Source organism: Trichosurus vulpecula, chromosome 7 (assembly GCF_011100635.1).
Source record: "Trichosurus vulpecula isolate mTriVul1 chromosome 7, mTriVul1.pri, whole genome shotgun sequence".
NCBI lineage: Eukaryota > Metazoa > Chordata > Mammalia > Diprotodontia > Phalangeridae > Trichosurus > Trichosurus vulpecula.
In genome coordinates this window covers 227,960,576-227,986,374 of record NC_050579.1, presented here as the reverse complement: position 1 = coordinate 227,986,374, position 25,799 = coordinate 227,960,576, and the positions used below count along the sequence as shown (strand labels likewise).

Sequence of the window (25,799 nt, the reverse complement as noted above, 5' to 3'; positions counted from 1 at the left end):
AAACTTCTCCTTGAAAGGCAAATGCCTCTACATGCACAAGTGATCTCATTCTATCCTACCTTCTCCCATAGACTGCCCCCTCTCTCAGCTCTCTTCTCTCACTACTCTTCATTCTTGCCACTGGCCACTTGTCTACTGCCTACAAAACTAAGAAATGTTTCTGTATTTCAAAATAACAGATTTGGCCCACGGGCTGTACTTTACTGACCCCTAGAAAAGTCAGTAACGGTCTCAGAGAATATAATAAAACATATATCCTCTCTTGATGGGGTGCTTGTGCTTGGACCCTAATTCTAACAGCCTCTGCTTGGATGCCTGTGCCTGAACTCCAGTACTAAAACACATTCTGTCCCAGGCAGTTTCTCTCTAGCTAAAGGGCAGTGTGCCCCAACTTATCTCTGCTCCTTCCTCAGTAAGCAACTGTGCCTATCTATAGATTGATTTCCGGATGCTGATAATCGACTGTACACTGAGTCATAACCATATTTACTATTTACTGACCTTTCTAATATGTATCCTAGACATAGTATTTTGTCTAACAAGACATTAGATGAGAAACTACGAAGTGATTCCCCTTTAGCCCTGTTAACTTAGTGACATTTCACAGTAAAAACCACACGCCCTAGTAACCCCACTGTGGGTTATTTCCTAGGAAATGCTGGGTAATATGCTGCACAGTAGATACTATAAATGTGCATGTCACTTTAAGAACTAACCACTCCTTAACCATGCCTTAACTACTCCCTAATCCCACCCCAAAACATGTAACCGACATGTTTCCCCCCTAAAACCCTTTTATAAAAATTCCCCCTGTACCCCTGAAAGGTTGCAGTTTCCCTAAGAACTCTTGCCCATTGTAAAGCGTAATAAATCTTTGCCACCTTGACTGAAAGAATGCTTGGGATCATGAATTCATTCCAGGTGACCTTGCCCTGGGAACTTTGGTTTGGGATTACCAAATCCCTGGTTGTTTCCCCCTCAACAATCTCAAAACAGAAAAATAGGGGAATCAATACAAAATGTTCTGTTTGGCATTCAAAGTCATCCATAACCTAGTGCTCTCCTACCTTTCCAGTTTTCTTATGCTTACTCCCTTCCACACACTCTTGGATTCAGTGATATTGGCCTCCTAACTGTTCTACAAATAAGACACTCCATTTCTAGGTTCTGGACATTTTCTCTAGCTGTCTTCCATGTCTGGAACACTCTCCCTCCTCCACCCCAACCACGGACCTCCCTGGCTTCCTTCCCTCAACTAAAATCCATTCCATATGAAACCTTTCCCAACCTCTCTTATTTCCAGTGCCTTCCTTTTGTTAATTATTTCTTATTTATTATTAATATAGCTTGCTTTGTTTATATTTGTATGTTCTCTCCCCCATTAGATTGTAAGCTCCTTGAGGTCACAGACTGCCTTTGTAGCCCTGGTGCTTAGCATAGTGAATGGCACAAAGTAGGTACTTAATAAATATTGGTTGAATGACTTCTAGAAAAGAATCCTGTATACATTGTCAGCCTAGGTTTCTTTATTATGAAACAATCATTTAAGTTGTTACCACAGACTAGATAGCCTTCAAAGAAACGTTAAATCAATAAGTAGATATATTTTTTAAAATGAAGGGGTCCGATTGCACCATCTCTAAGGACATTCTGGATCTATGATTCTAGTTTTTTGTTTTTAACCCCTCTCTTCTTTTAGCTTATGCTCCATAGCTTATGCTCCACTGGTCTTTGGTTGCGTGTATACCATTCATTGTTCTCACTGACAACAAAAAACAAGTTTCTATCAGTTAAAGTCTCCCCCCCCCCCCATTCCTTCACACACTCACTCTCTCTGTCTCTCTCTCTGTCTCTCTCTCTCTCTCTCTCTCACACACACACACACACACACACACCCCTTAACTGAGAATTTTCTTGGTGTGGATTCTTACTCCATCAATACAGACCTAAACCTTTATATTTGGAAGGTCTTAGTAAGTTGCTGTGGCTGAAAAAGAGGCATCACGGAATGGCTAACATGTTGATGAATCTCTCTGAAATCACTGGTCCTTGGATGACTAAGGTCCATCACTGGACCTATTCCTTCCTTTCCATTAGCTACCACTCTAGTTCATGCCCTCATCACTTCTTGCCTAGACGATAATAGCTTTCTAGGTCGGCTCCCTGTCTCAATACATCACCTACCAACCTGCCAAATCTATATTCTTTTTCTTTTTTTAGAGTTTATATATTTTTTTTATTTTTTTTTAAATTTATTTAACATATTTAGTTTTCAGCATTGATTTTCACAAGAGTTTGGATTACAAATTTTCTCCCCATTTCTACCCTCCCCCCCACTCCAAGATGGCGTATATTCTGGTTGCCCTGTTCCCCAGTCAGCACTCCCCTCTGTCACCCCACTCCCCTCTCATCCCCTTTTCCCTTCCTTTCTTGTAGGGCAAGATAAATTTTTTTGCCCCATTGCCTGTGTATCTTATTTTCTTGTTGCATGCAAAAACATTTTTGTTTGTTTTTGAACATCTGTTTTTAAAACTTTGAGTTCCAAATTCTCTCCCCTCTTCCCTTCCCACCCACCCTCCCTAAGAAGTCAAGCAATTCAACATAGGCCACATGTGTATCATTATGTATAACCCTTCCACAATACTCATGTTGTGAAAGACTAACTATATTTGCTCCTTCCCAACCCATCCCCCTTTATTGAATTTTCTCCCTTGACCCTGTCCCCTTTCGAAAGTGTTTGTTTTTGACTACCTCCACCCCCATCTGCCCTCCCCTCCATCATCCCCCCCCATTTTTTTTATCTTCTTCCCTCTTCTTTCCTGTGGGGTAAGATTCCCCATTGGTTATGTATGGTATTCCCTCCTTAGGCCAAATCTGATGAGAGCAATGTTCACTCATTCCCCCCTCATCCGCCCTCTCCCCTCCTCCCACAGAACTGCTTCCTCTTGCCACCTTTATGGGAGATAATCCATCCCATTCTATCTCTCCTTATCTCCCTCTCTCATTATGTTCCTCTCTCATCCCTTAATTTGATTTCATTTCTTTTAGATATCTTCCCTTCATCTTCAACTCACCCTGTGTCTGCTCTCTCCCTCTCTCTCTCTCTCTCTCTCTCTCTCTCTCTCTCTCTCTCTCTATATATATATATATATATATATATATATATATATATATATATATATATATATATATACACATACCCACATAGATATATACATACATACACATTCACCCATATATATATATATATATATATATATATATATACATAAACATATATGTATGCATATTCTCATCAGCTACCCTAATACTGAGGTCTCATGAATCATACACATCATCTTTCCATGTAGGAATGTCAACAAAACAGTTCACCTTTAGTAAGTCCCTTGCAATTTCTGTTTCTTGATTACCTTTTCATGCTTCCCTTGATTCTTGTGTTTAAAAGTCAAATTTTCTATTCAGTTCTGGTCTTTTCACTGAGAAAGCTTGAAAGTCCTCTATTTTATTGAAAATCCATATTTTGCCTTGGAGCATGATACTCAGTTTTGCTGGGTAGGTGATTCTTGGTTTTAATCCTAGCTCCATTGACCTCCGGACCTTAATGTAGAGGCTGCCAGATCTTGGGTTATTCTGATTGGGTTTCCACAATACTCAAATTGTTTCTTTCTGGCTGCTTGCAGTATTTTCTCCTTGATCTGGGAGATCTGGAATTTGGCGACAATATTCCTGGGAGATTTCTTTTTGGGATCTACTTGAGGAGGTGATCGATAGATTCTTTTGATTTCTATTTTGCCCTGTGGCTCTAGAATAACAGGGCAGTTCTCCTTGATAATTTCTTTAAAGATGATATCTAGGCTCTTTTTTTGATCATGGCTTTCAGGTAGTCCAGTAATTTTTAAATTATCTCTCCTGGATCTATTTTCCAGGTCAGTGGTTTTTCCAATGAGATATTTCACATTATCTTCCATTTTTTCATTCCTTTTGTTCTGTTTTATAATATCTTGATTTCTCATAAAATCACTAGCTTCCACTTGCTCCAATCTAATTTTTAAAGTAGTATTTTTTTCAGTGGTCTTTTGGACCTCCTTTTCCATTTGGCTAATTCTGCCTTTCAAGGCATTCTTCTCCTCATTGTCTTTTTGGAGCTCTTTTGCCATTTGAGTTAGTCTGTTTTTTAAGGTGTTGTTTTCTTCAGTGTATTTTTCAGTATTTTTTTGGGTCTCCTTTAGCAAGTCATTGACTTGTTTTTCATGGTTTTCTTGCATCCTTCTCATTTCTCTTCCCAATTTTTCCTCTACTTCTCTAACTTGCTTTTCCAAATCCTTTTTGAGCTCTTCCATGGCCTGGGACCAGTTCATGTTTTTCTTGGAGGCTTTTGGTGTAGGCTCTTGCACTTTATTGACTTCTTTAGGCTGTATGTTTTGGTCTTCTTTGTCAGCAAAGAAAGAATGCAAAGTCTGAGACTGAATCTCGGTGCGTTTTCACTGCCTGGCCATATTCCCAGCCAACTAACTTGACCTTTGAGTTTTACAGTGGGGTATGACTGCTTGTAGACTAGAGAGTTCTATGTTCCACGTTTGGGGGGGAGGTGCCAGCTCTGCCACACTAGCACTGCTCCTTACCCAACCCCCAACCCGAACTGGGCTTAGATCTTCAGCAGGCCGTGCACTCCTGCTCTGATCCGCCACTTAATTCCTCCCACAAGGTGGGCCTGGAGCCGGAAGTAACAACAGTTGTAGCTGCCCCACCTCCGCTGCCCCCGGGGCTGGAAGCCGAACCGCGAACTCTTTCTACTCCCACAGCTTTTCCCACTAACCTTCTCTGCAGTCTTTGGTGTTTGTGGGTTAAGGAGTCTGGTAACTGCTGCAGCTCACTGATTCAGAGCGCTAGGGCGCCCTCCGCCCGGCTTCTGGTCTGGATGGTCCACACCACCCACGCTGGACTCTGCTCCACTCCATTCCCAGCTCCCAGCTCCCAGCTCCCAGCTCCCAGCTCCCAGCTCCGTGTGGGATAGACCTCACCCAGAGACCATGCAGGCTGTCCTGGGCTGGAGCCCTGCTTCCCTCTGCTGTTTTGTGGGTTCTGCCGTTCTAGAATTGGTTCAGAGCCATTTTTTATAGGTTTTTGGAGGGACTGGGTACGGAGCTCATACTAGTTCCTGCTTACCAGCCGCCATCTTGGCTCCGCCTCCCAAATCTATATTCTTAAAGCTCAAGCACTCCCCTGCTCAAGTATTCTAGAACCCTACAGGAGACACACAACCAGTCAGACTCTGGAGACCTGACTTATCAGTGTGAGTGGGAATTGGGATAAGGTTCCTCAGAGTTTTAATATATGCTCTATTTGTATTCCAGAATTTTATTGTCACAGAGTAGGTGCTTAATTAATATGTACTGACTGACCCAGCTCATCAGAGTAAGTGTGAATTGGGATAAGGATCCTCAGAATTTATATTCGAGGCTGCATTTGCATTTCCAGTCTTTAGTATAGACTGGTACATAGTAAGTGCTTAATAAATGTATGCTGAATTGAAAGTCTTTTTAGTTTGGTAGGACCTGCCAGACCTCCATTCCTGCAGACAAGGATTTTGACAAGCCAGGATCACCTCCATTCCAGCAGGAGGCATCACAGGAAAACTTTAGTAAAGAAACACATTGTATTAATGTGATCTATAATGAGAATATAGGATACTAAAGCTGAATGAACTTTAGTCCAACTCCTTCACTTTATGGATAAGAAAAATAAATCACACAAGACAAAGTTCAAATTAGCACCAACGTCATACTGACTTCTAATCCAATGTTCTTTCCACCACACCACACAGGGACAATTTAATTAGGAAAATTAAAAGGGAGCATAACTGTGTGCAGAACAGGGAGTTTATGATGTTTACTTGAGACTTTTCAAGTTGGCCTTTTGAATTCTAAGTTTCTCTCCTTGAATTCTTGGCTAGATCTAGTCAGTACTAAGGAGGGCATAATGTGCTAATTTATTGTCTATTGAAAATTCTATTCAACCCAGGTCTGGCCTGGGAGCGCACACTGTTCAGTGTTTGGACAGGAAGAGGACTCTCCCACCATCTCAACAGGATTGATTAGGATTAGTTCCTCTCCACCAGAATATTCCCACCTCTTGAGGTGTTCATGACACTCCTGCCATCTAGTTCTCTCTTATTCCATTCCTCAATATCCTTTGGTGCATTTTCATGTATTTTTAGCCTCTTCACACGTACCACAAGGCTCAGTCCTCAGCCCTCTTCTGCACTCTCTACACTCTTTCTCTTGGTGACCTTCATCAGCTAACATGGTTTCGATTATCAGCAGATGACTCCCAGATATGATATGTGTGTGTATAAATATATAATATATGTGTATGTATATATACATATATAAGTATATACTTTTATAGATAAATAGATAGCTATAGATATTCATTCCCCACTCTCTCTTCTGACCTCCAGTCCCACATCACTACCTGCCTATTGAGCATTTTCCAACTGGGTGCCCCATAGGCATCTCAAACTCAATATACCCAAAATGAAATGGGATACTAGCTTTTATGTTTTCTCTAAAACCCACCCATTTTCTTATTTCCCTGTTTCTATTGAGGATGTCATCAGCCTTCTAAACACTCAGGTTCACAAACTTGGAGTGATCCTCAACTGCTCACTTCCTAATCTCAGCCACCTTCCAATCAGTTGCTAAGTCTTATTGTTTCTACCTCCTCATCCTATCTCATGCCCATCCCTTTCTCTGTACTCACTGGTAACCGCTCTAGGTCAAACTCTCATCACAACTCTCACCTGGAGTAAGCCTCTGAGTTAGAATCCCCTGCCTCTCAGTGCCTAGGCAATTTTCTAAAACCAGTGGTTACAGACACCAATCTGTTTGTGTTCTAGAGGGGGAGGCTTCACAGTGTGAGTTCCCTACATGCTACATCAAAGAAACCTCAAGTCCAATTAAAAAAAAAAAAGAAAAGAAAAATGGGGGATGGGGTGGAAACATACAGATACTGGAATCAAAGTCTAGGAGAAGTTATCCTAGAGGATTACTTATAATTCTTACAGTTGCATATTGGGGAATGAGGAAGTGGGGCCTAGCAGCCTTTTGGTGAAAAGCATTTGTATTGGCAATTAATGTGGGACTTTCTTTTACTGTTTTCCCTTTTAGCACTTATTTAATCAAGTGCCCTAGAAGAGTCTGGCCTTCGTTTCTTTGATTAAATCAGGAGTCTTTGATGACCTCCTTGCCTCAAGGGAAAGCCTAGGTCATGTGGGTTAAGATACATGTTTGTGATTCGTTTAGGTCACTTGGGTGAGTCACATGTTGTGATGCACTTTGACCCTGAACAGAATATATAAACTCAAGAGGTTGGTGTCTTCTCTTGGGGGCTCTCAGTCACTGGAAGAGTGGTGTGGAACTCTGGGCAGCCGTTTTAAGAGCCCCACCACCACCACCACCACCCCCCACCCCAGCTCATAAACCCAGATGTTGATGCTTTCCTGGTAACCATGAATTGTGATTTGGTCTGTTTTTATTGTATATGTTTGTAATATGTTTGTATTTGCTCTGAAGCTCAGGTTGCTGGCTTTTCCTCCTGAACTAAGTGAATGATATTTGTATGTTGGATTAAAGTAAGATTGTTAACCCCTTAACATTGCTTGTGTTAGCAACCTTCTGTGTACTGGTTGTTGTTGGTTTTACACAGCCACAGCAGCTACTGGCTGAATTGTTGCTACAGCATTTGACCCCAATCTCAGGCAAAATCATTATGTTAATAGTCAAAGTCAAATATTGTATTTGACTCTGACTTCCAAAAACATTCCATCATTCAAAATTGTTGTGTCATCCAAATCAGCAGGCTTAAACTGATGCAACATGGCAGAGGACATGGCAGACCAAGACCTGAGGACAAGATGAAATAGTGGACTACCTTCCTAAGGTTGAAATTTTCAATAAAAACTATTAATAGTATTAGTCTCAAGCCAAAGAACAAGACCTAATGCAGTGAGCAAAGCCCTTTCAAATCTCACCAAAATTTACCTTTTCTACCTTATCTTACAATATTAGCTGACCAAGTTTGAAGCCCTGGAATTAAATCTAAGCTCTGTTGTTTACTATCTTACACAACTTTGTCCAAATCATTCAAACTCTCCTGCCCTCAGTTTCCTCCTTAGTAAAGCGAGGGAGTCAGACTAGATGATTGTTAAGGTTCCTTCCAGTTTTAAATCATATGATCTTTTGTGTCCCTTCAGCAACTTATAGCCAAGTTGGACTTTTCACTGTTCTCTGAATACATGCACTGTTTTCCTTTTAGGTCTTTTTAGAAAAAATCATTATTTATTTCTTTAATATTTTTAGTTTTCAGCATTAATTTTCACAAGAGTTTGAATTACAAATTTTTTCCCCATTTCTACCCTCCCCCCCCACTCCAAGATGGCATATATTCTGATTGCCCCATTCCCCAGTCAGCCCTCCCTTCTGTCACCCCACTCCCCCCCTCACCTTTTCCCTTACTTTCTTATAGGGCAAGATAGACATTTATGTCCCATTGCCTGTATATCTTATTTCCTAGTTGCATGCAAAAACTTTTTTTTTGAACATCTTGTTTTAAAACTTTGAGTTCTAAATTCTCTCCCCTCTTCCCTCCCCACCCACCCTCCCTAAGAAGTCAAGCAATTCAACATAGGCCACATGCGTATCATTACGCAAAACCCTTCCACAATACTTATGTTGTGAAAGACTATGTTTTGCTCCTTCCTAACCTATCCCCCTTTATCCAATTTTCTCCCTTGTCCCTGTCCCTTTTCAAAAGTGTTTGCTTTTGATTACCTCCTCCCCCTATCTGCCCTCCCTTCTATCATCCCCCCCTTTTTTAATCCCCTTCCTCCTTCTTTCATGTGGGGTAAGATACCCAATTGAGTGTGTATGTTATTCCCTCCTCAGGTGAAATTCATTGAGAGCAAGATTCACTCATTCCCCCTCACCTGCCTTGCGTCGCTTCCTGTAGAACTCCTTTTTCTTGCCACTTTTATGTGAGATAATTTACCCCATTCTATCTCTCCCTTTCTCCCTCTCTCAATATATTCCTCTCTCATCCCTTAATTTGATTTTATTTTTTTGGATATCATCCCTTCATATTCAACTCACCCTGTGCCCAATGTCTAGATATGTGTGTGTGTGTGTATACATGTATATATATGTGTATATATATATATATGTATATATATATATACACATATATATATGTATGTATATTCCCTTCAGCCTCCCTAATATTGAAGGCTCATGAATTATACACATCATCTTTCCATGTAGGAATGTAAACAAAACAGTTCAACTTTAGTAAGTCCCCTGTGATTTCTCTTTCTTGTTTACCTTTTCATACTTCTCTTGATTCTTGTGTTTGAAAGTCAAATTTTCTAATCAGCTCTGCTCTTTTCACTGAGAAAGCTTGAAAGTCCTCTATTTTATTGAAAATCCCTATTTTGCCTTGGAGCATGATACTCAGTTTTGCTGGGTAGGTGATTCTTGGTTTTAATCCTAGCTCCATTGACCTCCGCAATATCATATTCCAAGCCCTTCGATCCCTTAATGTAGAAGCTGCTAGATCTTGTGTTATTCTGATTGTGATTCCACAATACTCAAATTGTTTCTTTCTGGCTGCTTGCAGTATTTTCTTCTTGATCTGGGAGCTCTGGAATTTGGAGACAACATTCCAAGGAGTTTTCTTTTTTGGATCTTTTTGAGGAGGTGATCTGTGGTTTCTTTCAATTTCTATTTTATCCTCTGGCTCTAGAATATCAGGGCAGTTCTCCTTGATAATCACTTGAAAGATGATATCTAGGCTCTTTTTTGATCATGGTTTTCAAGTAGTCCAATAATTTTTAAATTATCTCTCCTGGATCTATTTTCCAGGTCAGTGATTTTTCCAATGAGATATTTCTCATTGTCTTCCATTTTTTCATTCCTTTGGTTCTGTTTTATAATATCTTGATTTCTCATCAAGTCACTAGCTTCCACTTGCTCCAATCTAATTTTTAAGGTAGTATTTTCTTCAGTGGTCTTTTGGACCTCCTTTTCCATTTGGCTAATTCTGCCTTTCAAGGCATTCTTCTCCTCATTGTCTTTTTGGAGCTCTTTAGCCATTTGAGTTAGTCTATTTTTAAGGTGTTGTTTTCTTCAGTACTTTTTTTTGGGTCTCCTTTAGCAAGTCATTGATTTGTTTTTCATGATTTTCTCACATCATTCTCATTTCTTTTCCCAATTTTCCCTCTACTTTCTTAACTTGCTTTTCCAAATCCTTTTTGAGCTACTCCATGGCTTGAGAACAGTTCATGTCTTTCTTGGAGGCTTTTGACATAGGCTCTTTGACTTTGTTGACTTCTTCTGTCTGTATGTTTTGGTCTTCATTGTCACCAAAGAAAGATTCCAATGTGTGAGTCCAAATCTGAGTCTGTTTTTGCTGCCTGGCCATGTTCCCAGCCAACTACTTGACCCTTGAGTTTTTTGTTGGGATATGATTGCTTGTAGACTAGAGAGCTTTGTCCCAAGCTTGAGGGGATGTGCTGTTATTTTCAGAGCTATTTCTATACAGCAAGGTCTGCCACACCAGCGCTTCTCTTCCCCCAAGGATTGCCAACCTGGACTAGGCTCAGATCTTAAGCAGGCTCTACACTCCTGCTCTGATCTGCCACTTAATTCCTCCCACCACGTGGGCCTGGGGCTGAAAGCAACTGCAATTGTAGTTCTATAGCTGCACCACCCCCGCTGGCCCTGGGGCTGTGGCCGAACCATGAACTCCTTTCACTCTGTCCCTGCAGCTTTTCCCACTAACCTTCTCTGTTGTGTTTGGTGTTTGTGGGTTGAGAAGTCTAGTAACTGCCACAGCTCACTGATTCAGGGCGCTAGGGCCTGTTCCATCCGTCTCCCGGTCAGGTTGGTCTGGGCGCTCTGCTCTGCTCCACTCCCAGCTCCGTGTGGGATAGACCTTACCCAGTGACCATCCATGCTGTCCTGGACTGGAGCCCTGCTTCCCTCTGCTATTTTGTGGGTTCTGCAGTTCTAGAATTTGTTCAGAGCCATTTTTTTTGGAGGGTCCTAGGGGAGAGCCCTAGGCAAGTCCCTGATTTCCAGCCACCATCTTTGCTTCCTATTTTTTTAAACTAATTATTCTTGCTAACTAGGTGGTAATCCCAGTTATTTCGATGCTGCTAAGAGGTTTAGAAGTAGATGGAATCTTAGAAACCCCATCTGAAGAAATGAGTCTCATAAAGCTCAAGTCACCTACCCAAGGTCACACACTAAATGACGGAGGTGGGCTTCCAATTAACATTCCCTGAATAAAAAATTCATACCAAAACTGCGCCAAATGGGGGCTCTCAATACCTGCTAAATTTTAGAGTCCAATCCCTACCTATTTTTCTTTTGTTTTTTTAATTTTCACATTAGTCATGTTGCAAAGAAAAATTAGAACTAATGAAAGGAACCATGAGAAAGAAGAAATAAGAGGGAGAGGGAGAGACAGACAGAGAGAGAGAGAGAGAGAGAGAGAGAGAGAGAGAGAGAGAGAGAATAGTATGCTTTAAACTGCATTCAGTCTTTATACTCTGCAGTTCTTTTTCTGGATGGGGAGAGCTTTTTCCGTCAGTCTTTTGGAGTTGTCTTAGATCCTTGCATTGCTAAGAAGAGCTAAGTTTATCAAAGTTAGCCATCCTACTATGTTACTGCTATTGTGTACAATGGTCTCCTGGTTCTGCTCATTTCACTCAGCATTGGTTCTTATAAGGCTTTTCAGGTTTTTCTGAAGTCTGCTTGCTCATCATTTCTTATGGAACCATAGTATTCTGTTACATTCATATACCACAACTTATTCAGCTATTCCAAAATTGATGGGCATCCCCTCAATTTTCAATTCTTGGACACCAAAAATGAGCTGCTATAAGTATTTTTATACATGTGGGTCCCTTTGCCACTTGTGTGATCTCTTTGGGATACAGACCCAGAAGTGGTATTGCTGGGTCAAAGGGTATGCACAGTTTTCCCTTTGGTCATAGTTCCAAATTGCTCTCCAGAATGTTTGGGTCAGTTCTCAACTCCACCAACAATGTAACAATGTTCCAAAAAAAAACCCAGAACCAGCTGTTACTTCTCAGCAAACAAGGTTCAATATTTTGTGTCTCATGTAAGTAAACAAGTATCTATTTGTCCACTCTGGATCAAACACTCTATGTTCTGATTGATTCTTGTTTCTTTTCATCTCCCATTTTATAGTCACACCAAAAACTTGAATGTTAGAACCAAAGAGTCCCCATAGCAATTGCTCACATACCAAAAAATACTGAACTGTCTGACCTGGGAGAGAGCAGCAGACACTCATGTAACTTGGAGGGTGGCCATGCAGCCAGGGAGGGGTAGAATCCCTTGCATTGTTGCCACTCATCACATAGCTGGACGTCAGCTGCGTTGGCTCACGGCTGCACTCACTTTGCCCTTGTTCAATGCGAGTAACAACCAAAAACACAGGGAAAAGATACAACTTTTGCTCCTCTTAGACTAGAGACAGACTGATGATGGTTGGCTGCAGTGACAAACAGGAGAGAACTCCCAGTGCCAACCTACCCATTAAGTTACATGATGGGCACAATAGTGACTAGTGGAAGGCAGCTTAAGAGGGCATAGACAAAGCACTCATTACACCTTTATTTTTTTTCCTTTACATTTTTCTTGGACTGCCTGAAATCCTTTGGTAGGCCGCAAGCAGCCCGCAGGCCATGTTGTGCAGGCCTGTCCTAGGTGATAAAAGAGTGATAGACATTCTCCAGAAGTTGATAGAAAACTGGCTCTTAGGTCCATAGAGAGCAGGGAGATGTTGGGAGAATGAATAGCAAAGGGAGCCTAGGAGGAGAAAGAGGGAATTTAATGGAAGCTAATAGGATTGAGTCTGGCTTCCGATTGATGAGTGTATTGGTATAGGCTTCAGCTATCCACTACAACGCTGACCCCGTGCTATTGATAACAACATGGCTAAAATCTTTATACTCTTTATTTCATCATCATTGATATAGAGCTCAAAGAGACCATGATCCACCCCCCTCATTTTACAGATGAGGAAACTGAGAGCCAGGGACAAGTTGTAAGCATCAGAGGCAGGATTTGAATCCACATCTTCTGATTCACGAGCTGAATCTCTTTCCATTTCTTAATTGGCCTACCCTTGGCCGTTAAGACGCTAGAACCTTCTTCACAGTAACAAAATAGTGGTCATCTGGTAGAGGTTTCCTCTGACTACCAGGCTGAAGGAATTTCTTAATTGTAGGGATATTGCTGATTCTTGTTTTAAATGCCTAATTCAAGTGGGGAAAAACATAATTAGGTGGTGAATTGCAAAAACAAAAAACAAAAAAAAAAACCCTACTATTCACAAGACAGACCCAAACTCTACGTGCATGCATGCTGGCTCCCTGACCCACGATACTGACAGAAATATTGCACCTGTGTGGACTGAGACATTGTGTGAGGAGGAAAAAGGAGGAACTAAATCAGCTTCTACGTGGAGATTAGTTTATCTGATTCAAAGTAATCCCTACTCAGATGCCAAGAAGAAAATAGGGTTGTGGGTACAACAAAGGAGAGCCAAGTTTCAATGCTGGGTAAAGGCAGAGGGAAAGGTCAGAGCACAGTCAGTCAACAAGCGCTTAGTAAGTACTTCCTATGCATCAGGCACTGTGCTAAGCACTGGGGATACAAAAAAAGGTAAAAAACCCTGCCCCACCCTCGAAGAGCTCACATCCTAATAGGGAAGAGAGTAGGTAGGTAACTATGTACATGCAAGATATATAATAATAATCTTTTTTGTTGTTCAGTCATGTCTGACTCTTTGTGACCCCATTTAGGGTTTTCTTGACAAAGAACCTGAAGTGGTTTGCCATTTCCTTCCCCTGTCCATTTTACAGATGGGGAAACAGAGACAGAAAGGGATCAGTGAGTTACCCAGGGTCACTCAGCTAGTATCTGAGGATAGATTTGAACTCAGAAAGAGGTGTCTTCCTGACTCTAGGCCCTGGCATTCTAACCACAGTACCACCTAGCTGCCCAATAATAATAGCAGCTAACACAAGGCCTACTATATGCCAGGCACTTTAAAAATATTACCTACGATTTGCAGAAATATTGTCTCCATTTTACATATGAGAAAACTGGAGGTAAACAGAGGCTAAAGTGACTTACCCAGGGTCATACAGCTAGCATTTGAGGTCACATCTGAACTCACTTTCCCTGACTCCAGGACTCCCTATCCACTGTACCACATAGCCACCCCACTATTTTACACTGAGTGGATAAAAGGTAGTCTCAGAGGAAACATACTAGGAAGGGGAGGGGAGGTGAAGGGGATCCTTAAAGGCCACCTTCAGCAGATCAGATTTGATATAAATATTGGAGAAAGTCAGGGACTAGGGTAGCCAAGAGATAGAAGTGGGGGAGGGAAAAAAAGTATTCTAGGTCTGGGAGACAGCCAGGATAAAGGAGCAGAGTCTAGAAACAGAATAACATGTATTTCCAAGCAGACCACTATAGCTAGAGAATAAATAGGTGTGGAGGAATAGGTCACTGCTATGAAGGGAGCTATGAGACTGGCACGCTAGGCAGCCAGTGGACAGCATGGGCTACTTGGCATGATGTAGAAAGGGGTAGGAGTGAGATGACCCTGGTAAGAGCAGTACTGAAGATAATCTCTGTAGAAAAAAATTATTTTTTTTGCCTAGGGTCAGTCCTTGCTTCCATTCAAAAAATAACACAAAACACCCTTGCAAATGGCTAAACAGTCAAACTAGAGACCCAGAGGATTTAATCTTTTCCCTATCCAGAAGACGTCTCCAAATTAGACGTGTTAGGCAATCAAAAGAACAAAACTAAATAGAAACACCTGGCTGGTCTCCTTTAATTTCTTTAGGATACCACATGGAAGCCCAGGGGTTAGCTTGGATGTATCATTCCTATTTCAATCTTTGTTCCAGCTATTTCTTTCAGGTGTATGTGGTGAGGTGGGTTTCCTCCTTTTCCCCTCCTTCTCCCAAGCTTAACTGGGTACCTGTAGCACAGGAAATTCAGAGAGCGCAGTAGCACATAATTCTTCTACCATTAAAATAACTTACAGCAGTTGTATGTCAGCCCAACTAAATTTGTTGCCAACCAGATAATCTTGTCCAGGATTTTTCAAAACCTGTAGAAGGGGAAAAAAAAACAACAAAAGGATGTTGGATCAAATCAAGCCCTTTCTGACCTTGGCTCAGTACACACTAAAGTATGCCATCATTTACTAACCTGGATAGTAGTCGTTTGTGTACACTGCTTTGGGTAGCTAAGTGGCATGGTAGATGGAATGATGGGCCTGGAGTCAGGAAGACTTATGGTCCTGAGCTCAAATTTGGCCTCCAGTATTTACTACTGTGACCCTGGCCAAGGCACTTAACTCTGTTTGCCTCAGTTTCATCTGTAAAAATGAGCTGGAGAAGGAAATAGCAAAACCACCCTAGTATTTCTTTGCCAGGGAAACCCCAAAAGGAGATCACAAAGAGCCAGACAGAACTATGCATATGAGTCTTCATAGGCTGTGAACAGAACTGGGTTCTTTGCTTGAGCTGGTTTCCTCAGTTGGCATTTAGACCAAGGTTTAATCCTCATAAAAGCACTTGAGATAAACTGCTTCACAGTCATAGTATCATAGGTTTAGAGCTGGAAGGGACTTCAGGGGCCTTCTAGTCCAACTCCTTTATTTAAAAGATGAAGAAACTGAGATGGGCAGATGAAGAGATTTGTCCAAAGTCACCCAGATAATAAGCGACAGAAGCAGGACTGGAACCCTAGGCCTCTGACTCCAAAACCCGTGCTCTCTTTCCAGTGTACTGTTGTAGTTGGGTCCTGTGTTTTCAAAGAGGACCAATAACATCACAGGGCTATGTCCTGACTCTAGTGAATTGGATTTAAGTGAGGCAGAGTTGCACAAAGCCCCTCTCTCTTCACAGGTCACCCAAGTGCAGCGACAGGACAAAAGTCAAGACAACTGCAGATGGCCAGGCAGTCATCTTGATGTTTGACCCAGCTCTAAAATGCTCCACAGTGCCTGCTTCAGTCACCTTCATGACCATTAGAACAAACTGCTCTATTCAGCCACTCCACCACGGGAAGTCTTCACATCCTTGGGGTAGACATCCCCCTAACTCACCTATGGCTTTGAGGTCCACTGCCAACCTCCACTGTACCAGTCACGTAGTGAGTTCCTAACTGGCCACCCCAAGGTGTATGTTCTTGGCCAGGAAGCTCATTCAGCCCAAATCTGCATGGTAATCTTGGCATCCAGAGAAAGCCACATGAAATACTAACTCAAATCTCCTTTTTAGGACAAATTCAGTTGGGTGAGGGAGAGGGACTGTAGGATACCATCCTGTGGAGTGGAGGCAGAGACCTTGGGACAACCAACCTCAGGAAGGGTAAAGGGGTGGGGCAGGACTGGGAAAAATGAACTGAGAAGGTACTCCCCTAGGATATAGATGGTGGAGGAAGGGGGCAGTTGGAGAATAGGTTTTTCTTGTTGTGGAGTCTTTTCAGTCATGTCTGACTCTTCATGATCCCATTTGGGGTTTTCTTGGCAATGATACTAGAGTGGTTTGACATTTTTCTCCAGCTCATTATACAGATGAGGAAACTGAGGCAAACAAGGTGGAGTGACTTGCCCAAGATCACACAGCTAGGAAGTGAATGGGGCCACATTTGAACTCAGATCTTCATTACTCAAGGCCCAGTATTCTATCTACTTCAACACCTAGCTTCCCTTGAAACATGTTACATACTTTCAAACTCCTAAACTCATTTAAACAGCTCTGTCTAAAGTATTAAAATCTTTTTTTCTAAATTTTGTAACTATTCTTCACCCTCAAAGCTTTATGACAGCCTTTGGCCAAAGTCCATAAAGTTCTACTCTGATGTGGCCTCCTCCTTGTTAGACGATATACAAATACTCTCTTTTGGGACAACCTTCAATTTAATCCCATCCAATCCAACAAACAGTTCTAAGTGCACACTCTAGTTAAAGCCTCACTCTAGATATAGAGACAGAAACAAAATAGCCCTTGTGTCCAAGGAGTTGGCATTCTCCTGGGGGGATACAATATGGACAGAAATAAGGTTGAAAAGTGAATGCAAAGTAAAATTCAAAAGGAAGGGCCTCAATAAAAGCAGGGGGAAGGGTTACAAATGGCCTGCTGTAGAAAAGGCCTGCTGAATTATGCTTTAATGGAAACCAAGGATTTTTTGAGGCCAAAGTGAGGAAGTAAATACATTCTAGACCCTGGTGGACCTATGCAAAAGCATGGAATTAGGAACTAGAATGTTGCATAAAGGGAACAACTCTCAGGCCACTCTCTCTGGAACAAAGAGTAGGTTCAAGCCTAGAAAAGAGAAAAAGGAATTTTTCATTTTTTTAAACTTATGGACTAAAACAAGCATTTCCATAATATAGACGATTAAGGAAAAAAGGAAAAGAACCTATATGTTTTAAAAGGTTTAGAACAGCTCTCTTTGGGGTGGCAAAGTACTGAAATTTGTCATGGTAGAGCATGTGAAATCCTTGGCTCACAAAGATTTACCTTTTCAAAGACGGGGAAATACCGCCTTTTGGCTTTCTCCAGGGTAACTTTAATCTGCTTCTCCTTTTCTTCAGGTGGCTTGGAATAACATCCATGGTCAAAACCATCAGGTCTGAGATGCCATCTGTATACATGTTAATCCTGAAAGCAGAGCATTTTAAGTTTCACTCAAAGCTATCCTTTTGGAACAGTTAATTTCTACACCAGTCTTTTCTATGCTATTTAGGTCATAGGCTCATAGATTTAGAGCTGCCAAAGAGCTTAGGTTCAGTCCAACCCCTGCATTTTACAGATGAGGAAACTGAGACACAGAGAAGCGAGATGACCTGCCCAGAGTCACACAGATAGGGATTGTCTAAAGATTCAAAACCAAGTCATGCCTGGCACATAGTAGGTACTTGTGGCCTTGACTATTCAAGACAACACACTGGTAGTAGTTATGTTTTCCCAGCTATCATTCTTTCATCTCTTAAATTCAGGAGCTATGAAACTGTGCTTGATTTGGGCCAAACTTACAAGTGGGCTTTGGCGATGGTGGTGAGATGTCCACCAAATACCTTTTGCAACTGGCTTGCTGATGCCTATAATTCTACATCATCCTTTTCTGAGTAATGTAGCAGAAAGATAATTCATTCTGAGACAATCAGAAACATGGGCATGAACAGAACAAAGGCTAGGTACACCTGTGCATGCTGGCTCAACTTGGAGAGATCACCACCATCATGGTGTAAAGACTAGAGCACACAACCTGGAGTCAAGAAAGACCTGAGTTCAAATCCTTCCTCAATCACTTAGTAATTCTGCACCCCCAGCAAGTCATTCTACCCCTCTCAGTCTCATTTGTAAAATGGGAAGAATGATAGCACAAACCTCACAGAATTGTCATGATCAAATAAGCTAATGCAAACAAAGGGCTTTGAAAAGCTTAAAGTGACATAAAAAGGCTATTACTAACATCACCATTATTATGTGATTTTTGAATTAATTTTTGTTGGGGAGGGATTTCTTTTCGCTAGGAGGGTATTGAGCTGGCTGAAATCCAACCCATGGGATGTGAAACTTACTTAAGGCCTCAGATAGGCAGCTAAAAGGTGAATCAAGGCTTCCCAAGTAATTTGACTTGGCTTGAGGAACGATTCATCTGATGCTGACTCTGTAGGCATGTAAATGTCCCCTCTCAACCTACCCTATCCTGAACCTTCTAAATGCAACCTGTAACTTGACTTAGTTTCCCTATAGAATCTATTTAACTAGGCTTGTTTCTTTAGGGGATATATGAGATTATGATTCTGTTTAAGTTTGTTCAACTTTTATGACATTGAAGAAGGCATGAGATTACAAATCTGTCTTAATTTTTATGGCCTAAAAGAATGCACGAGATTATAACATGTAAAAGAATTATTGCTCTGTCACTCTGATGTAATTTGGTCTACTAAAAGCCTCTTTATAATCCTGATTATTTTTCTACCTCCTGAGTCTGTGCTTAAGCATAATAAAACTAGGGAATGGCAAAACAAATTATGGTATATGAACGTAACGAAGTACTCTTGTAAAGTAAATAAAGATGAAAGAAATAGGTTCAGAGAAACCTGAGAAGACTTATATGAACTGATTCAGAGTGAGGTGAGCAGAACCAGAACAATTACTCAATAATCACTGCATAGTAAAGAAAACAACTTTGAAAGTCTCCCGAATTCTGCTCAATGCATCAACCATGATTCCAGAGGGTCAGTGATGAAGAATGATACCCACATCTCCTGACAGAGATGTGATAGTCTAAATATTCAGAATAACTCACATTTTAGGGCATGGCCATTATAGAAATTTGTTTTGCTTGACTATACATATTTGTTACAACGGTTTTATTTTTGGGAGGTGGGTGAAAGATGGGGAGGGTAGAGTGAGAAAAAAATGAATGCTTTTTAATTGAAAAAAATTAATTTAAAAAATTTCCCCAGGGTCAGTCAAGTCTGTCATTACATAACCCACCCTCATTCTCTTCTAATCAATCTACCCTCAGGTTGGCCTCCTCCAAAAAGCCTGTGACATCTGAATGGGATTTCTATTATGGGGAACTTATATTGTGCCAAAATCAAGGAAGAGCAGAGCTGATACTGTACAATGCTGTTTCTTTCAGGTCCTTCCCATACAGGTTGTATTTAGCAGCCAGGTAGCTAAGAATGGCTCGACTTTGGATGAGTTTCATTCCATCAATTTCAACCAAAGACACTTGTTGAAAGAGCAGAGATCCATCTGTGGGATGAAAACAGGCAGGTTCATTAAATCTATTTTCATGGTTGTAGGAACTCTTAAAGAAATACATTTGTTTTTATGTGGCTTAAACATCACTACTTAGGATTTTCTATAGAATAAGAATCTGCTATGACTCTTTTAAGGAACACAGTTATTTCATTGCCTTTCATTGCCTGTGCCTGGATGAATAAACACTGTAGTTAAAGAGATGTTGTATATGATTTACATGGAAACATGTTTTGCATGACTGCATGTATATAATCTATATCAAATTGCTTGCCTTCTCAATAAGGCATGAGGGAGGGGAGGGTGGAAGAGAATTTGGAACTCAAAATTTTTAAAAAATGAATGTTAAATTGTGACATTGTTGGTGGAGTTGTGAACTGATCCAGCCATTCTGGAGAGCAATTTGGAACTATGCCCAAAAGGCTATAAAAATATTCATACCTTTGATCCAGCAATACCGCTTCTAGGGTTGTATCCCAGAGAGATCACACAGGTGGGAAAAGGATGCATATGTTCAAAAATATTTATAGCAGCTCTTTTTGTAGCAGCAAAGAATTAGAAATCAAAGGGATGCCCATCAATTAGGGAATGGCTGAAGAAGTTGTGGTATATGAAGGTAATGGAATACTACTGTGCTATAAGAAATGGGGATGATACGGATTTCCTAATAACCTGGAAAAACCTATATGATATAATGCTGAGTGAGGGGAACAGAACCAGGAGAACATTATACACAAGCACAGATATGTGGATTCTGCGATGACTAACCCTGATAGACTTCTCTCTTCTCAGCGATATAAGGTGCAAAGACTACTCCAAGGGACTCATGATGGAGAGAGCTATGCACATCCAGAGAAAGAACTATGGAGTCTGAATGCAGACTGAGGCACACTTCAAACTCGCCTTTTTTTTCTCTTTGTTTTTTTTTTTTTTTGGTTTTGTTTCTTCTTTCTCATGATTCATTCCATTGGTCATAATTCTTATTTACAACTTGACTATTGTGTAAATAAGTTCAATGTCAAGTTATATGTAGAAGATATATCTGATTACTTGTCTTCTGTGGGAGGAGGGGGAAGAAAATCTGGAACTCAAAGTTATGTGGAACTGAATATTGAAAACTACAAATAAAACATCTTAATTATAAAAAAAGAAATGGAACACAGAAAAAATGAATGTTAAGAATTGTTTTTACATGCATCTGTGTAAAAATAAAATATTAAATACACTTTTTAAAATAAAAATTCTTTTAAAATATAAAGTAATATTGCAAAAATGGGTTTCTATTCATGTTAATTGTTACATATTGTTTACAACAAGAATAACAATCTGACCAAGGATAGAAGCCAGAAGTCACCAATGTGTCCTCAGGAATGTGTTGATGCTTTTTTTTTCTTTTTTTTTCCTCTTTTTAAAATGCTATTTATTTTTTTATTAAGTTAAGATTTTTTATTTTTAGTTTACAACACACAGTTCCGCATGATTTTGAGTTCCAGATTTTCTTCCTCCCCTTCCCCCTCTCCTCCCCCAGATGGCATGGTATCTGATATATCTTCTACACATAACTTCACATTAAACTTATTTACACAACAGTCAAGTTGTAAAGAAGAATTATGACCAATGGAATGAGAAAAAGAAACAAAACCAAGAAAAAAAAACAAAAGAGAAAAAAAAACAAAAGAAAAAAAAGGTGAGCAAATAGTTTGCCTCAATCTGCATTCAGACTCCATAGTTCTTTCTCTGGATGTGGATGGCTTTTTCCATCATGAGTCCTTTGGAGTTGTATTTGAACCTTGTATTGCTGAGAAGAGCCAAATCTATCAAGGTTAGTCATCACAGAATCCATATATATGTGTCTGTGGTTGTGTATAATGTTCTCCTGGTTCTGCTCCACTCACTCAGCATTATATCGTGTAGGATTTTCCAGGTTATTATGAAGTCTGTATCTTCCCCATTTCTTACAGCATAATAGTATTCCATTACCTTCATGTACCACAGCTTGTTCAGACATCGTCCAATTGATGGGCATCCCCTTGATTTCCAATTCTTTGTTACTACAAAAAGAGCTGCTATAAATATTTTTGTATATATGGGTCCTTTTCCCACTTGTGTGATCTCTTTGGGATACAACCCTAGAAGTGATGCTGCTGGGTCAAACGGTATGAACATTTTTATAGCCCTTTGGGTATAGTTCCAAATTGCTCTCCAGAATGGCTAGATCAGTTCACAACTCCACCAGCAACGTAACAGTGTTCCAATTTTCCCACATCCTCTCTGGCATCTATCATTTTCCTGATTTGTCATGTTAGCCAATCTGACAGGAGAGAGATGCTAAGAGTTGTTTTGATTTGCATTTCTCTAATCAGTAGTCATTTCGAGCATTTTTTCAAATGCCTATAGATATCTTTAATTTCTTCCTCTGAAAACTGCCTGTTCATATCCTTTGACCATTTCTCAATTGGGGAATGACTTGTATTCCTATAAATTTGGCTCAGCTCCCTGTATATTTTAGAGATGAGACCATTATCAGACACAATGGTTGTAAAGATTTTCTCCCAATTTTCCGCTTCCCTCCTAATCTTTGTTGCATTGGCTTTTTTATAGAAAAAGTTTTCAATTTGACATAATCAAAATTATCCATTTTGCATTTTGTAATGCTATCTCTTGTGTCATGAATTCTTTCCTTTCCCATAAATCTGATAGGTAAACCATTCCTTGCTTTCCCAAATTGCTTATATCAGCCTTCATTCCTAAATCATGAACCTATTTTGACTTTATTTTGGTATACGGTATAAGATATTGGCCTATGACCAGTTTGTGTCCTACCATTTTCCAATTTTCCCAGCAGTTTTTGTGAAATAGTGAATTCTTAGCTCAGAAGCTGGATTCTTTGGGTTTATCAAAGAGTACATTGCTATAGTCACTGACTACTGCGTCTTTTATACATAACCTATTCAAGTGATCCACCAGTCTGTTGCTTAGCCAGATAGATCTAATTAAAAGAGATAAGGAAGGACACTACATCCTGCTAAAAGGCACCATAAGCAATGAAGCAATATCATTGTTTAACATATATGCACCAAGTGGTATGGCATGCAGATTCTTAGAGGAGAGGTTAAGGGAGTTACAGGAAGAAATAGGCAGCAAAACTATAATATTGGGAGACCTCAACCTCCCCCTCTCTGAACTTGATAAATCTAACCTCAAAATAAATCAGAAAGAAGTTAAGGAGGTGAACAGAATTTTAGAAAAGGCAGATATGCTAGACCTCTGGAGAAAACTGAATGGGGATAAAAAGGAATATACTTTCTTCTCAGTGGTACATGGCACATATTCAAAAATCGACCATGTACTAGGGCATAAAAACCTCATAATCCAGTGCAGAAAGGCAGAAGTAGTCAAAGCATACTTTTTAGATCACGATGCAATAAAAATTATTTGTAGTAAAGAACCATCGAAAATAAGCTGAAAATTAATTGGAAACTAAAAAAATCTAATTCTAAAGAATGAGTGGGCCAAAGAACAAATCAGAGAAACAATTAATAATTTCATTCAAGAGAATGTCAATAATGAGACAACATACCAAAACTTATGGGATGCAGCTGAATTTTTTTATTAAAGCTCTTTTCTTTCTTTTAATATTTCTATCACTAGCTACTGACTTCTCCCCATCCTCTAATATATAATTACTTTGAAGACACATAAATACAAACAAGGCCATGGGCTTGTTAGAGGGATACATAAACTGGACTGCTACACTAATATGTTTGTTCTGCTAAAAGCTTGGGTCCATGCAGTTCTACCATGTGTAAATGACATCATAGGTTCAGTCCCCCCTCCCCAAAATTAGGTCTGTGGCTTGAGTCACTGATATTTTCTTGGTCATTTTGGGGGTGATGGGAGAATAACAGTAAGGACTGAAATATTTTCTAAGATTTCAGCATCCTCCTCTTCTCTTCATCATCCCCATCATCATCATCATCAGATTGGCATGTGGCTATGGCCCTGGCACAGCTGGCCCAATCCATTCATGGAAGGAAATCTGAGTGTAAGGTTGGTATGATTATGGTCTGGGTACATCAGGGTCTATCTATTCTAATGGATGCCTTCCTTACAAATGGGGTGTGCCCATCTGGAGCAGGTCACCATGCGACTCTAGCTGCATAATTATAAGACAAAGTAGAATTTCAGCTTACTTTTTACGTCTGTGAGAAACAAACTGAGATTGTGATTTTGTGATAAACAGATTGGAGACAGGCCAGTTTACAATTACCTTTCCTATAATAAGGGTGTAATGAGATCACAGAGTTGGGAAAGATCTCAAAGGCCTTTTAGTTCAACCCCTCATTATACAGATAAGGAAACTGGGGCCAAGAGAGGTTCAATGGTCTTCCTAAGGCTGCTCAGGTAGTATGTGGCAGAGCTGGAATTTGGACCCAGGTCCGCTGGTTCTTTCTCCAGCACTCTTTCCTCTGAACGTGCTGGTAGTCAACAAACAAAGAGCACGGTGGAATCTCTTCTTCCCTTTACTTTTCAGTCAATTATGTGACTGTAACAATGTGGTCTGACTACCTGTCACCTTCTGTTTTCTTTATAAAAAATGCTCTCAACATAGATTGTTCCCATTCAAATTTTTCAATAAAAAATAAAAGTGGGAAATGTGGTATAGTAGAGAGCTGGCCTCAGATTGAGAAAGGCCTGGGTTGAAGTCCTACCTCTGACACATACTGGCTGCCTGAGCTGGGCAAATCATTTAACCTCTCAGTGTCCAGCTCTCCCTCACTAAAATCCAATTCACTTGCACATCACGGCATCACTTCCATGACATCATGGTCCTCTCTGAGAATGAAGGAAAAACAACAGCCCCAGGCAATTCACTAAAGCAATGAATTGCAAAATTGATGCCAATCTGCATTAGTAGAGGGGTTCCTCCATCAGGAGTTCACTGTGTATGACTGACATCATAGGTCCAGTCCCCTCAAAGAATTAGGTCTCTGGCTTGAGTCACTGATATTTTCTTGGTCACTTTGTTTGGGGGAGGGGAAAATAACAGTAAGGACTGAAATATTTTCTAAGATTTCAGCATCCTCCTCTTTCTTCATCATCTTCTTCATCATCACCATCATCATCATCTTTGTCTCCCCAGCACTTTGAGGGTGCCTTGCATGTAGGAGGCACTAAATACATTAAATAAAAAGCTCAAAGATATTTTCCATCTAAATGAATGGGCAGTGATGTCCTCGGCAAGGACCATGATCCAACCTCCTTTAAAACTACACCTTCCAAGAAGCAAAGTTACTGCGGCTGTTCTTTCTCAACAGCTGCAAAAGACTGTGAACCAATTAAACCACCAACTACCCCCTTCATCTCCCAGCAAAACTACTAACCAAAATTCCCAAGATACAAGAACAGGATGGAACCCACAAGACTGAGACTTTGTTTACATGGAGGGCTTATATATCAAATAGAAGCTCATTTTTTATATTAAGGTAGCACACAAAAAAGGTAGCTAGGTGGCACAGTGGTTAGAGTGCCAGGCCTGCAGTTAGGAAGACCCAAGTTCAAATGCAGCCTCAGACACCTGCTAGCTGTGTGACCCTGGGCAAGTCACTTAACTGTTTGTCTCAGTTTCCTCATCTGTAAAATGAGCTGGAGAAGAAAATGGCAAACCATTCCAGTATCTTTGCCAAGAAAACTCCAAATGGGGCCACAAAGAATTGGACTGTACACAACTGAAAAACAAGTGAACAACCTACCACACAAAGAAAGGAAACACAACTCTTAAGCTCTTCTTAACAACAACAAAAAAGTATTACCTCTGCTGCCAAATTTTTCCCAGAGAACAGTCACCAGCCAGACAGGGACTGCTGTCACTCATCTGGTGAAAGAAGAAAGCCCT

The 25,799-nt window shown here is 40.5% G+C and overlaps 1 pseudogene; it reads right to left on the bottom strand.

Annotated features, from left to right (window-relative positions):
• Positions 1-13,223: 13,223 nt before the first annotated feature.
• LOC118856195 overlaps positions 13,224-25,799 on the bottom strand; it is a 33,324-nt pseudogene continuing 20,748 nt past the window's right edge.